Source organism: Epinephelus fuscoguttatus, linkage group LG19 (genome assembly GCF_011397635.1).
Source record: "Epinephelus fuscoguttatus linkage group LG19, E.fuscoguttatus.final_Chr_v1".
Classification (NCBI taxonomy): Eukaryota; Metazoa; Chordata; class Actinopteri; order Perciformes; family Serranidae; genus Epinephelus; species Epinephelus fuscoguttatus.
This window is the reverse complement of record NC_064770.1, coordinates 37,671,300-37,686,008: the sequence shown is the minus strand read 5'-3', so window position 1 is coordinate 37,686,008 and position 14,709 is coordinate 37,671,300. Positions and strand designations below refer to the sequence as shown.

Below are 14,709 nucleotides of genomic sequence, written 5' to 3'. Positions count from 1 at the left end.
GCCAGGTGCAGTGTAGCGTGTGTTGATGGCAGGCCTCTTAATGGACAGCATGTGTCTGACGGTGGACCCCTGTGCCTCGCTGTCCTTCTGCTCTAAATCCTCCGTCCGTAAAACACAAAACTGCTCTTTCAGGGAACATGGCTTTAACAGCGCCGAGGGACACGACTGGACCTCCAGAGAAAGCGATAGAGAGAGCGAACGACACAGACGGACAGATGGACGGACAGAGTGACCCTTGTTAGAGCTTTGTTTTATATTCTGCGGAGATCTATGTGATATAAGTGCAAAATGTCACATTTTAGCATGAATGATAAATCATTTTTTATCTTTATTTCAAGTATGATCAAATAAGATTATCATTGAGAAAGCTGGTGGCTGCTCTGCAGAGTTTGTGCCTCTGGTTTAAACTTTGTGACAGAGTGATTTATTTACAGCACCAAACAGGAAGAGGGCAGTGTACCTCCAGCACAAACTGAGCTGAACCTCTATGTAATTGTGGTTGTGAGTGGAGTTACTGAGAGGCTAAATGGAGAATCCACTTTCCAAATGTTTACTCTCTTCAGTAAACAACAAAACAGAAAGCACTGATTGATGTCAGGATGAAGGGCAGAGTCCTTTTTGCAAGAAAAAGCAGATGGGTCTCTGGCAGGGCTGAACGTAGGTTGAACTTATTGCTGGTACTCCTACCTCAACCTTCATCGCTTCATATTGTCCTCCTCCTGCCTCCAGCTTCATGTGTCCCTGAACACAAGCTCTAAGTTTTTTAAAGCAAGAAATTAGAAACATTTTACATGTGCAGCAAATGATTTCTGTAAATGGACTAAGTGTCACAGAACAGACCGAATCACCGTGACGTGACATTGTGATTCGGTCTGTAATTTCTGAATTTCTGAATCTTTACCAAACTTTCAGAATCATGTTAAATGAGGAGAAAATTACAACTTAATTCATCGACACCAACTGAACAGTTTAGTCTTGGTCTTTGAATTTTAGGCACATAAAAAAAACAGTTTTCTAAGAGTGAAGTTACTGAATATTTGGGGCCACAACACTGTATAACAGAGAATACATTTTCCAATGAAAACTCTCCCACATTATGCAAAAGCACATTTTCCCAAATTAAGTGTTGGAGACCACTGATGTGTAAAGTGATTTTGGGGACACTACACTTAATAAGAGCAAAGTTACTGAATATTTTTCCCAATAAATATTCACTAAAATTATACAAAAGCCTTTTTTCCCCCAAACTAAGTGTTGTAGTAAAACCTGATCGAGACCATTAATGTCTGAAGTGGTTTTTGGGGACATGATGAAAGTGAAGTTATTGAATATTTTGTTGTATCTCTTAAGTGTGCAGACGGTCCCTGAGCACGTTGGACGGCTCATTAAGATGAAAATTAGATTGTGGCTCGTTGTCTGTCTCACGACACTTGGTAAGAGGCATCCTTTGTGTTTCACTTACGAACTTTTGATCTGGCAAGTTTGAGTCTCTGATTATCTTTTCAACTTTAGTGAACTTGTTTAGTTAGGCAGCTGCTGCCCCCTCTCCATACTACACTCTGGGACTGAATCTTTTAGTAGTAGTGGACCGTCCCGGTTTCCTTTCACCTGTGGTGTCTGGGTATTGTAGTCTTTAATTTTGAGAGACACCAACTTTAGCAGTAACACTGGTGTAAGACTAAGTCTACCAGCATATTTATGTTTACCGTATTGATGCATATTTTGAAAGAGACTGTATGCAAACTGTACATTTCCTGTGAAAACAGAAGTGTATTTTGGAAACAGACAATGCATGTAACAGGCTGAAGTTGACACGGCGTCCCAGAACGTCAACAACCAACACACCCAGGGTACCTTGGACGCCATATGTGGACGTGGAAAGTCCATGACCAAACGTGGACATGTGACGAGGTCACAGTGAGGATTGTCACAGTCAGGTTGCATTGACCATTCTTTTTTAATCGGTCTCTTGTATGTCACCTAAGCCATGGAACTAAAACATTTAATAGCATTTTGATGCCTTCATTTGCCTGTAGGTGTGTACGGTTCACTCTATAATACATTTAGTGTGTCTGCGCTGTCCTTTGCAGACATGACCAGGTGACAACATTCAGGTCGAGTGAACGTGAGATATGCAGGTATCAAATTTTCCTTTTTAGATAATTATTAGAAATATCAGGGTAAACATCATTATCACAATATTGTATAAGTGCTTACTTTGAGCCTGGAGCCTTTTCACCATATGTGATATTGATAAGCAGCTTTCATAAGAATTATTTGGGAGCCATCTTATAACGCAGTGTCCAGTGCTCATCATACATTCTTGAGCTTGACAGCCCTGCTGTGGTTACTTGGCCTCCATGTTACCCGCAGGAGGGCTCACCTTTGTGGCTCATCAAAATGAAACTGCTAATGAAGACAGGAGCGCTGTGCTGTGTTAATGGTGCCCTCTGAAAACAATAATAGTTGCAGTGATGACATGAAAAGAAATTGTTTGGTGCTTGGACACTTGGAGACACACAGCAGAAGGTAGCATTTGGGCTTCAGACTGCTGTACTGCTGTACTACATTTTAGTCAGACTTAAGCTGCCTTACAGTCAAAAAGTCAGAGTTCGGAGTTGACCTCCAGGTGTTCCAGGTGCACAACAACTAACCCAAAAACATGGCTAACCCTGGCAAACTAATGTTTGTTTAGTAAGTGTACGAACAACAGAACGCTAATCAGCCTCCTTGCACATAAAAACAAAACTGAGGCATTTTTAATTTTTTAGATAAGATAACTTTTAGAGATTGTTTATTGTAGCCAGCTGCATAATACCATTTGCAGTGTGTTTTGACATCAGTTTACATGCAGAACAAGTTATATGATCACGAAAACAAACATGATTGGGCGTCATTATATTACGTACTTAATGTAAAGCTAACCCCTTTAGGAAAGTAAACATAGTTTGGCATTTGGCATTGTTACATAGGTAGTAAAGTTATGTAAGTTAGGCTTAAGAAAGTAAAGTTATGTAGGTTAGGGTTAGGAAAAGAAACAAGGGTGTTGTCACGTTACATACGTAACCTGAAGTTACCAACATTATGTTCAGGAAATTAGAGTTACATAGGTTAGGTTTAGGGATAACAAACTTGGTTGGGCATCATCACATTATGTACTTAATGTAAAGTTATGACTTAGCGTAAAGTTACGTAGGTTATGTTTAGGGTATTAGAGTTACGTAGGTTAGACTTAGGAAAGTAAAGTTCGTAGATTTATGTTTAGAAAAAGGAACATTGTTGAGCGTCATCATGTTACGTACCTAATCTAAAGTTACAAAGATTACGTTCAGCAAATTAGAGTTACGTAGGTTAGACTTAGGAAAGTAAAGTTCGTAGATTTATGTTTAGAAAAAGGAACATGGTTGAGTGTCATCACGTTACGTACCTAATCTAAAGTTACAAAGATTACGTTCAGCAAATTAGAGTTACGTAGGTTAGACTTAGGAAAGTAAAGTTCATAGATTTATGTTTAGAAAAAGGAACATGGTTGAGTGTCATCACGTTACCTACCTAATCTAAAGTTACGAAGATTATGTTCAGGAAATTAGAGTTACATAGGTTAGACTTAGGAAAGTAAAGTTCGTAGATTTATGTTTAGAAAAAGGAACATGGTTGAGTGTCATCACGTTACGTACCTAATCTAAAGTTACGAAGATTATGTTCAGGAAATTAGAGTTACGTAGGTTAGACTTAGGAAAGTAAAGTTCGTAGATTTGTTTAGAAAAAGGAACACGGTTGAGCATCATCACGTTACGTACCTAATCTAAAGTTACGAAGATTACGTTCAGGAAATTAGAGTTACGTAGGTTAGACTTAGGAAAGTAAAGTTCGTAGATTTATGTTTAGGAAAAGAAACATGGTTGCGTGTCATCGCGTTACGTACCTAAAGTAAAGTTACGAAGATTATGTTCAGGAAATTAGAGTTATGTAGGTTAGACTTAGGAAAGTAAAGTTCGTAGATTTATGTTTAGGAAAAGAAACATGGTTGGGTGTTGTTACGTTACATACCTAAAGTAAAGTTACATAGGTTTTCTTTTCAGGAAATTTAAGTTCCGTACTTAATGTTAAGTTGTCCACTTAGCATAATGTGACAACGTTAAAATAACTCAAAGCTCACTTGGTTTCACACGGAACACAAACATCGGCCTCCTCAGGGAAAGATGTTTGTTTTAGCCATCCACGGCCTCATTTCATTCTTCATACTACTTCCTTCTTTACTCTCGTCAGTGCTTGGTCACGTGATCGTAGCTTTTGTAATTACATGGGTTATATATGAATCACTGGCTCATGATTATGTGGGTTATGTACGAATTCTGGTGTATTACTTAACATACTAACAGTGCATGAAAACAGCCTGTGTTGTTTAACATCAGACAACTGCTTCTTCATGAAGTCGGGGTAGATAGATTTTCGCAAGTTTACAAGTAGGAATTCCGACTTTTAGTGGTCTTCCATTTTACTTTTTTCGCATAGGAGGTCAGATTGTCGAGTTTGGAGTTGTCTGAAATGTAGCATTAAATAACAGTTCAGTAGTCATCTCATGAAAACCTGTCAACCACTGCGCATGTCCAAAGCTTGTTTCTAATGTCTTTTCATTGTCAAAATCAACTCCAACACATTTTCTGTGTTTATAATAAATATCACGTGTACAGTATGAATATGTAGATTTAAAACAGAATCATAAGTGGCTAAAAATGCACCAGTGCATGAAAACAGCCTGTGTTGTTTAACATCAGACAACTGCTTCTTCATGAAGTCGGGGTAGATAGATTTTCCCAAGTTTACAAGTAGGAATTCCAACTTTTAGTGGTCTTCCATTTTACTTTTTCGCATAGGAGGTCAGATTGTCGAGTTTGGAGTTGTCTGAAATGTAGTGTTAAATAACAGTTCAGTAGTCATCTCATGAAAACCTGTCAACCACTGCGCATGTCCAAAGCTTGTTTCTAATGTCTTTTCATTGTCAAAATCAACTCCAACACATTTTCTGTGTTTATAATAAATATCACGTGTACAGTATGAATATGTAGATTTAAAACAGAATCATAAGTGGCTAAAATAAGTATTATAGCCTCTCTGCTGTACTGGAACAGAGGAGGAGAGGCATATAAAGTATGGCTTTGAACTGAGGAACATGGAGCAGTTGAGAGGGAAACACACGGTGACATTTCTATCCATACATGTAGATATCAGGTAAAACTGGACTGTCATCTGAGAAAGGGCAGGATCTCATCCTGTGGTGCCGTTAGGAATGTGATGGTGCACAAGGCAGTAGCTGAATACTGCGTTGAAATTCAGAGACACAGATATGAAATATTCAGCAAAAGTTAAAACATTTTTGTATGTTGGAGGGCAGGGAGAGAGGTGGAGGAAGAGGAGCGGGGCGGGTGGGGAATAAAGAAACAACTGAGACCAAAAGAGGGTAAAATAATAATGGAGGAACAGAAGGAGGAGAGGCGGAGGCTTTGAACTGAGGAACATGGAGCAGTTGAGAGGGAAACACACGGTGACATTTCTATCGTCATACATGTAGATATCAGGTAAAACTGGACTGTCATCTGAGAAAGGGCAGGATCTCATCCTGTGGTGCCGTTGGGAATGTGATGGTGCACAAAGGGCGAGTACCCGCTGAATACTGCGCCCTTTCAGAGAGAGATAATGAAAGTGAGGAAACATTCTTTGACTCGGGTTGTCAGATGTGAGGTTTTAAGACTTTCTCTGTTGTGTCACATGAAACAAGCTCTGCCTCTCATATGTTTTTCTCATCATTTCTCCTGCGTGTTCATACTGAACTAAAGGAGCCAGTTAAGACTCAGTGGTAATGTTCTTTAGTGCAACCAAACACTGAACAAGACTTTTTAGATGACAAAATTAAAATAAACTTTCATGAACTGAAAACACACTGAAATAGACACAGCTAGGGCTACGCCGATACAGCTGGAGTCACGCCATGGTCACGTTACCTAAGCAACATTGACGCTGTGGTAGCAACTTGTCAACAGATGGCACCCACCTGTTACTCAGAGTGGCTAAGCGCTTAATTAAGTGTAACTTTAAGGCTTGTGAGTCATATAAAGATTCACTCCTGTGCAGTTGTCATGCATGTTGAAATTAGCTGTAGGGACCAAAATGGCTTTTTGTACCGGGCTGTGAACATGTTTATTTCTGCTGTAAAGTTGCACATTTTAACATGGGGGTCTGTGGGGATGGACTCACTCTTGGAGCCAGGTTCTAGTGGCCATTAGAGGAACTGCAGTTTTTGACACTTAAGCTTTGGCTTCACAATCTAAAATATGACAGCTATGACTTGACAACTGCTGTTTCTGTTAAGGAAGCTGTGGATTTCTAACCTTGCAGATGGCAGCTCTTTACTTTGAAAATTAAAATATCCAGCTGATTAAAACCAAATCTGAGTTCATTCAGATTTAGACACACTTAGTGTGCTTTCACACCTGCCCTGTTTGGTTCGGTTCAATCAAACTCAGATTCGTTTGCCCCCTCAGTGCGGTTCGTTTGGGCAGGTGTGAACACAGCAATCACACTCAGGTGTGAACACACCAAAACAACCAGACTGAGACCTTCTTGAAGAGGTGGTCTCAGTCTGGTTCCAAAGGAACTCTGGTGCAGTTGGTTTGTGGTGAGAAGGTGTTCCGACCTGGATGTGAAGCAACTGCAGTCACATGACACATTGTTTGGGTTAAACATGAGCATGTTACAGTCCTGGAGGATTATTAATGTGCACCTCCTCCTGTACTGCCTTAATATGCACATTCAGCACATCCAATGCATCAAAACATTGTTTCCTAGTTGGAGCCGCGTTTGCCTCGTTTTCAAACTGTATGCTTTGACTAAAATGAACAATGACAGCAATATAGTCCACGATGAGCAGCGCTAAAATCAACCTGCGTAGTTGTCCCTCCATTGTGACATTAGAAAGTGTCACATTTATCTTGCAAGTGTACTACATGAGTCCCTGATTCAGACCAAAGGAGACCACTCTAAAATGTGTATTTATCTTGCCAGAATGCAGTTGACATAGTGAAATTGTGGGGGCTTTGGAAAGCATCATATTTTCTGCATGTCTAATATGAAAAACCTTATTCAGAAAGTAATAATAACTCGTCATAGAGGAGAAAATATAGTAGAATAAAGTCTAATCAGTTGTAAGTACATGCATTAGATTGCTGACCGCTGTCTTTTCATCGTAATAAATCAGTCCTGAAGACCAGATGAGCCCTCCTCTTATCCCCGACGAGCACTTTTCATACTGACTCAGAAATCAATCATCTCATTTCCTGCAGGACTTGTTGCACGGATCCGCAGCATGTGGAAGGAACTGAAGCTTATTCCGAATATCTGAAAGAAATTGTTTCTGTTTTATGTCAGTACATAATGTGGCGAACTGTGGTGATAATCTGACAGGTATTAAGTATATTTTCAAAGCTCTGATATGAAGGCAGGCTCGAAGGGAGATGATGACATCTTTTTAGAAGGTTGAGGATAGAAGAAGACACTCGTCAGTCTTGGCACATTCTCCACATGTCTTCTTGTGACAGCTCCAAATTTGCTTTCATCTTGACAAGCTGCAGTTTTCTTCTATTAAACTGTCTTTCCATCTCCATCCTTAAATAGGTCAGAGAGGCAGGGGTTCTTTACTCTGAAGGCTATTAATGGCAGCTCTTTGTCGATGAGAGGTCAAGAGATAATAAAAAAGGAAAGGGAAGAATGCAGGAGTCTCTGGAGCTCTGTTCACAGTTGGTATTGCCATACGTCTTGAGTGGACAGCTCTAACTACAGGTGTCAGTGCACTCAATGCATCCTCAATGTGTCTTGAGATTGAGATCCTATCGCTCAGACCACATTCGGATGTGGTCTGGATCGCATACAGCCCGATCAGACAAAGCACTTTATAGCAGCTAGCTAGTCAGCTTATAGTGGCTGTTGCCGAATACCCAAAGCCATATAAAGCTGAAACACGTACTCAATTGCGCACCAACAGCATCGTTTTCAACATGAGTGCATCAAACATCTTGGGCGATTTGGTTTGCCTGGAACACACCAAGGAATAGACCCAAACTGTATTTATCATTCTTTTAAATCTACCTGCACTCCGATGTCTTTGCAAACTTCTTCTTCTGCTTCTTCTTTTTCTAATTTCGTGCAGACTAGGTGTGGGAAGTGCAACAGCAATGCTTGGAAATGATGTATGTGTTTATTGCATACAGAGCGGGAAAGTTAGATCTGATCACGTGTGGTTACTCTAGACGCATGTGGAGACACATTCTTATGCCAGATGTGAACAGACAGGCTCAGAGCTGCCCACTTGTGATTGGGTCACCTAAGACTCATGTTAATAGCAGGTTTAAATGAGGGCAAAGTGGGTTCAAAAAGGTGCTAAAAGGAGGGCAGGGGTCTGTAAGGAGGTTGTCAGGGTGAGACAACACAGCCAACAGCTGGCTAATCTGTGTATTACCACTGATAGAGGTATGCACATGGACTCATGTTTGGTATTGTGGAAGTAGCTCAGCACCATTTTCCAGCATATTAAAGCTGCATAAATACACTCAGTCTTTTGTTATGTTACGCTTGAGTGCATGCTGCTTTTTGTAGTTTCCTGCACAGTGTGACCTAAAATGGGGCGGTGAGAAAAATCCAGAATCACAGAGGGTGATTCACCAAAAAAAGAAATGCTTCTCTCAGCTGGACATGTGAGTTTACAGGTTAAAGTTCAACAACATGAACTCTGACCTGCAGATTTGCAGGAGCTCGAGGCAAAATCACATCTCCAGGGTTCTTGAATGCCCTTTTCATGGTTCTGAGAGAAAATTAAGGCGGCATGAAGACAGCTGAACTCCACTCAAAGTGTTCTGCTGATTTTACGGCAGCATTGTGAATTACTGGTGTTCCTTCAGTGTAACAGTCACAAGCATGAGTCAGAGCCAGTCACAATACGCTGGATAAATGCAGGGGAGGAGCACCTCGGTATTAAACGGGAAAACAAGGGAAAGCTTCATGAGTCACACACATCAAACACCCCCTCTCGCCCAAAGCAAACTCACTAAAGAGCTGCCGTCAGGTGTGTATGCAACCCCTCACCTCCAACATGCACATGCAGAAAATACACACACAGCGATACCTGCTGGTATATGTGTTTAATGTTGGGTCAGAACGTGTCATATGAACACCAGCCTTTCAAAAAGACTGGTGTCTACGAACAAAGTTTTGATGTGGAAGCACTAAAAGTACAGAATATTATATACCTGATTCCTCAGTCACTTCCTCACCATGACAACCACAGATAGCGAAACACATCTCTCTCAAGGGAGGCGCAGATGAAGGCTGATTAGATACAAATAAAGAAACACAGCAAGTAAAAAAAAACAGTCTATAAATAAAAAATAAATAGAACGTGTGTGTGTGTGTGTGTGTGTGTGTGTGTGTGTGTGTGTGTGTGTGTGTGTGTGCACATGTGATACGTGGGTGGGTGTTTGGTTGCACTTGTACATATTTACAGTGCTTGTACTGTATGTTTTAGTGCATGCCATGTGCGAGTGTTTGTGCCACATGGAGCCACGTTTTCGGTCAGAGTGATGTGACTTTAGCTGAACATCCCAGAGGGCCTCAGACTTTCACACTCGGCCTCTCCTCTTTGTCCTCACACACCATTTCATCCGTTCATTCAGGAGAACATTGGAAGAAAAAGTGAATCTGAAAGTAAAAAAAATATTTTTCTGTGCGGGTGCTCCAGCTTCCTCCCACAGTCCAAAGACATGCAGGTTAATTGGTGACTCTAAATTGTCTGTAGGTGTGAATGTGAGTGTGAATGGTCGTCTGTCTCTATGTGTCAGCCCTGTGATAGTCTGGTGACCTGTCCAGGGTGAACCCTGCCTCTCACCCAGTGTCAACTGGGATAGGCTCCAGCCAGCAGCAACCCTCAACAGGATAAGCAGTTACAGAAAAGGAATGACTAAATAAATGGTCCATCCTCACATTAACCACAGTGTTGTTTAGGCTTGTGCGGTATCTTGTTTTTGTTTTCATACCTTTCTAGAACTTCACCTGGTTACACAGCATATGACGGTATTGCGGTTCTTTGCTGTATGTCATCTCCACTCTCTTTCCCCCTTTCATATTAAAGCCCTATTCAGACGGGATTAGTTTTACATAGGGATGTGGGGTAAAGTAATAGTTACCAGAGATTTTAGTCCCGTCCGAATGTGCCATGTCAGTAATCATTACCGCACGATGTCAGTAAAGATTACCACGACTTTTACCTTCTGTTAAAGGGTCCTGGAAAATCACCTCAGGTAATACTAATCCTGTGCGAATAGACCAGCAGTAAATATGTGTCAAAAAAATCAAAGTTTGAAATATATTTGAATATATATATATTTTTTTTATAAGTTCAAACCTAAATTTGATCATTCGAATATCATTAATAATTAATTAATACTATCAATAATGTTGTATATCACGGCAAATCCCGTTCGGGTGGATATGGCTCGCGCACGAGCCGGGCCAGAGAGGGACGTAGCGACGGAGGGAGAGGCCCCGACAGAGGAGCCCGCTGCGCCAACACCACCCACTGCGCTGTCCGCGATGTGTGACCTGTTCGGGGAGACATACAGGGAGAGTGTTGCACCTGCTGCCTCCCTGCCTACCCTTTCTGAAGAAGAGATGAAACGTTACCAGAATGAGACACCACTACCACCTGTGGTGGAAAACTACACACTGAAGTATCCAAACATTGCTCAGATAGCGAGGCAGAAGTTGGTCATACCTGGCACTTCAGTGAGGTCAGAACGGGTGTTTTCATCTGAGTGTCACGTTCATATTGCGTCAGCAGTAAGCATCTTATTTTTTGTGCTTTTTTGTAAAAAAATAAATAAATAAAATAAAATAAAATAAAAATAAATTCGAATATTACTCGAACTCTACTAAATGCAACGTCATACGCACATGACGACAGGTGGGGACGGCAGTGCGTGAATGGATTTACCCCTCCCACTTGTGGTAGTTTTACTGTCTTATCCCGTGCAAACTGGCCATTAATATTACTGACAACCTGTGGTAACGTGACATTACCCCACATGCCCATGTAAAACTAATCCCGTCCGAATAGTGCTTAAGTCTGTCTCATCAAATAAAGGTAAAAAAGCCCCTAAAAAAATCTAGTCTGTTCTGTCTCTCTGCTGTTAACAGTACTGTGACACACAACTTGCAGTCAGTGTAGCTTACTGTTGCGCTAGACCAGAGGTCGGCAACCTTCACTAGCAAAAGAGCCATTTTTGCCTAAAAATAATTTTAAAAAAACCTTTCCAGAGCCACTAAGCAAATTGAGCATTACAATGAAGGCGACACAGACTATTAAATCTATTCATGATTATGTTTAACCACCAGGTGGCACTGCAGTGGGCTATTTATGATTATCAGGAACTTTAACTTGGCAGAGTTGGCGGTAAAAGCAAACAAATCTCTTCACGTGCAGTATAATTCTGTTCTTTCCAAAACGTTTCCTTTTTTGGATTTGGAATCCAGAGCAAAGCTAGGGAGTCTCAAGACTTCTGTAGCCACAGCTATTAATCAGTCCCTCCAGGAACTTGTGGCAAAAAAACATTGAATTTGCAGCCAATTTTGTCAAAATTGCGATGGAAATTGCGGCATTTTTATGGGATATTTTGTGGGAAATTGCGGCAAATTACAAAAATTGCGGCTAATCACGAAAGGAGAAAAAAATTCTACTTTTTTAAAAAATTACTCCCTCCCAAAAAATAAGTCATGTAATCACTTGCTATAATAATCATACTGAATATTACAAAAATAGCTGCACAGGTTTTTATAGTTCTCTTCTTTAGTTTTATTTAATTAGTTTCAAAACATGGACTTCAGTAACGTTGCTAAATATCCTGAGTGAATATTGTCACTCTCAAACCAGACAGTGTGACTGTACAACAACATGTCAGCTACATCTTCTGTAAACATAACATTTAATATATTCAACACATACTGTATGCATTTACACAGCGCAAATTCTTATGTCAATACAGAGCATTTCTCCAGACTGCAGTGCCATTAGCACATTTGATGATGCATCTGATGACGTTTCAAATGACATTGCATGTGCAACGACTTCCGGTCGGCCGGAAAATGCGAAAAAAAATGTGGGACTTCTGAAAAATTGCAAGACCCCAAAAATATTGCAGACTTTTGTTGAATTTGCGTTAATTATTGTGATAGCAAAATCGTGATTTCTGGTCGCACTGATTAAGATTTTTCACAACGTAGAGGAAAAGGCACCGGGCTGAAGACGACCGACCCGTATTTTAGTTGCAGAAATGTTAAAACTTTGTTAATCGGTGTAGAGGCACATTTTTACAATTAGAGAATGTCAGAATCACTTCAGGCCGACAGCACTGATTAATAAAAATTTAAATGTAAAAAAAAAAAAAAAAAACACTAAATTTTCATATGATTTTTTTTTTTTTTGGTCAAAGCCAAAGGGAGCCACTGGAGAGAGGCTGAAGAGCCACATGTGGCTCCAGAGCCACAGGCTGCCTACCCCTGCACTAGACTGACCTCTGGTGGCACCTGCTGTGCACTACGAGCTCAACAACATCCTCAGATGTTACTAGTGTTAATAGTGTAATAGAGGTTAATAGTGTCTGTGCTTTTGATGGTATTGAAAATACTGTCAGACTTTTTTAATACCCTCGTATATCGTAATATCGTGATACCGCCCAAGCTAGCTGTTACTAGCTACATAGTAATGTGATTGGGTCGAGTGTTGTGTTCTAACGCAAACCTTAAAGTAGTAGAGTACAGGGACATCGCTGTGTTTCCAGCTGGGACAGTGCCACGGAAAATGTGGTTGTTTTTTCCCAAGATATGTATATGATATGTTTTTCTAATACATAATAATGAACAAATTTGAAGATCCATGATTTGCAGAAATGTACAGTGCCAACATTTATTCTTGCATTTGGGTTGAATCTGTATTCATGAACTCTCAGAGGATTTTATCTCTGTTCTTCTCAGAGTTTTGGTCTCTTTCAGCTCATTGTTTTGGTTTTTACAGCCCACGACTTCACTCTTTTAGTCTTTGCGCTGTCATCAACTTCATTTCAAGCAGCAGGCAGCTGTCTTTAGTGAAAAGCCCTGATAAACTCACTGTACATGACCTGCACAGCATCAGACAGCAGGCAGATGAAGTTGGCAGCTATGCAGTGAACAAACGGGAGCTTTTACAAGCTAAAGAACCAAATATTTTCCCGAGGAGTTGGTGGAAATCAGGGACCTCATTTATAAAACTCTGTGGAAAATCTACGCTAAATGTTTGCATACGTACAAATAAGGAAATGTACATATGCCAAAAAATATACTGATTTATAAAACAATGTGTGAACCTGCCTGTGCGCAATAAATCTCAAATCAATCTGAAATTGTCCGCACATGGACCAGCTTCATATCCCGCCGTCTGCACGCCCACACTCAAACTTAAATGGTGAATGCAAAGCACCTCATTAATGCTGATGCACAGACATGAGCTGGCTGATCGGTGGTTCTTTACGGTAAATCATAGCAATGAAGGACGGAAAGGAAAACCAAAAAAACAAATATTCCTGACGCAGAAATCGAGGTGTTTGTGGGTGAGCTGGAGGTTTGAAAGCACAGGGCCTCTCGTTTGGTGGGCAGTGAGGTCACAAACTAAAGATAAGGCAGAAATAGAAAAAAAAAAAAGGTCCGATCTAAGGATGGGTGTCAAAAAATGAGAATTGCACCCTGATGTCTTTGCTAATTTACACAATTCGTATGTGCAGATGATGAAGATGTGCTGGATGAGGAGTACCGCAGTGACTCCAGGTCACTCTGTGCTCCTGACAGCTCACTCTTGTTCCCTGCAGCCATTTTACACATAAAAACTATGTAAAAACTAAAATGGTAGCTGGTGATAGGTGCTATGAATAAAGTTCTGGCTCATACTCACATCTAATTTCCACAATCTGGCTTCAGTTCACTACCTCACCACCTGTGCTGCCAATTTCCCGTCTTCAAAATGTGCGTACGCATGGGTCAGAGTTACTTTAATTCTTTAATAACCGCACATTTCCTCGTCTAGGTTTAATTTATAAATCCCATTTAATGTGTAGAGAGTGGCGTACACACATTTCAGGCCCTTTTCTGTGCGTACACAGTGGTTGTAAATGAAGCCCCAGAGCTGTGGACACAACACTGGCATAGTTTCATTTTCAAAGTTTATATAGCAAAGTTAGCAAACAGATGCGTATTTACACATCCAGCAGATGCAGAGCAACATTAGCATTCATCTAGAGTTGTGCTTCTGTCCATTTGCCCAGTATTCATGAGTCTCCATCAAGTCATGAGAAAAATATCTGGCTCCTTAACAGCTTCACGCTCCACCATGTTCACCAGCTAGTTGCTTATTTTGTGCGCCTAACATTTGGTGCTGAGCAGGTAGAGCAGAGTGGACGACTCTCCAGACTCCATATTTAACACCACCTCCTTAAGTGTTAACTACTCACTGCTCACAAACACACGGGTGTTGAAGTCAGTGGAAGTATTTTAGGCATTAAACTTTTCAGCAGAGACGTCAGCTGATGGTGAGAACCACATGTGAGAAACACACACTCTCCTGTGCACATGGTGTCACCA

At 40.7% G+C, this 14,709-nt stretch overlaps 1 protein-coding gene across 1 annotated transcript in view; it reads left to right on the top strand.

The window, feature by feature from the left end:
* The window catches only part of plppr2a (phospholipid phosphatase related 2a), a 199,326-nt gene that overhangs the window by 43,166 nt on the left and 141,451 nt on the right, over positions 1-14,709 (top strand). The window lies entirely within an intron of this gene.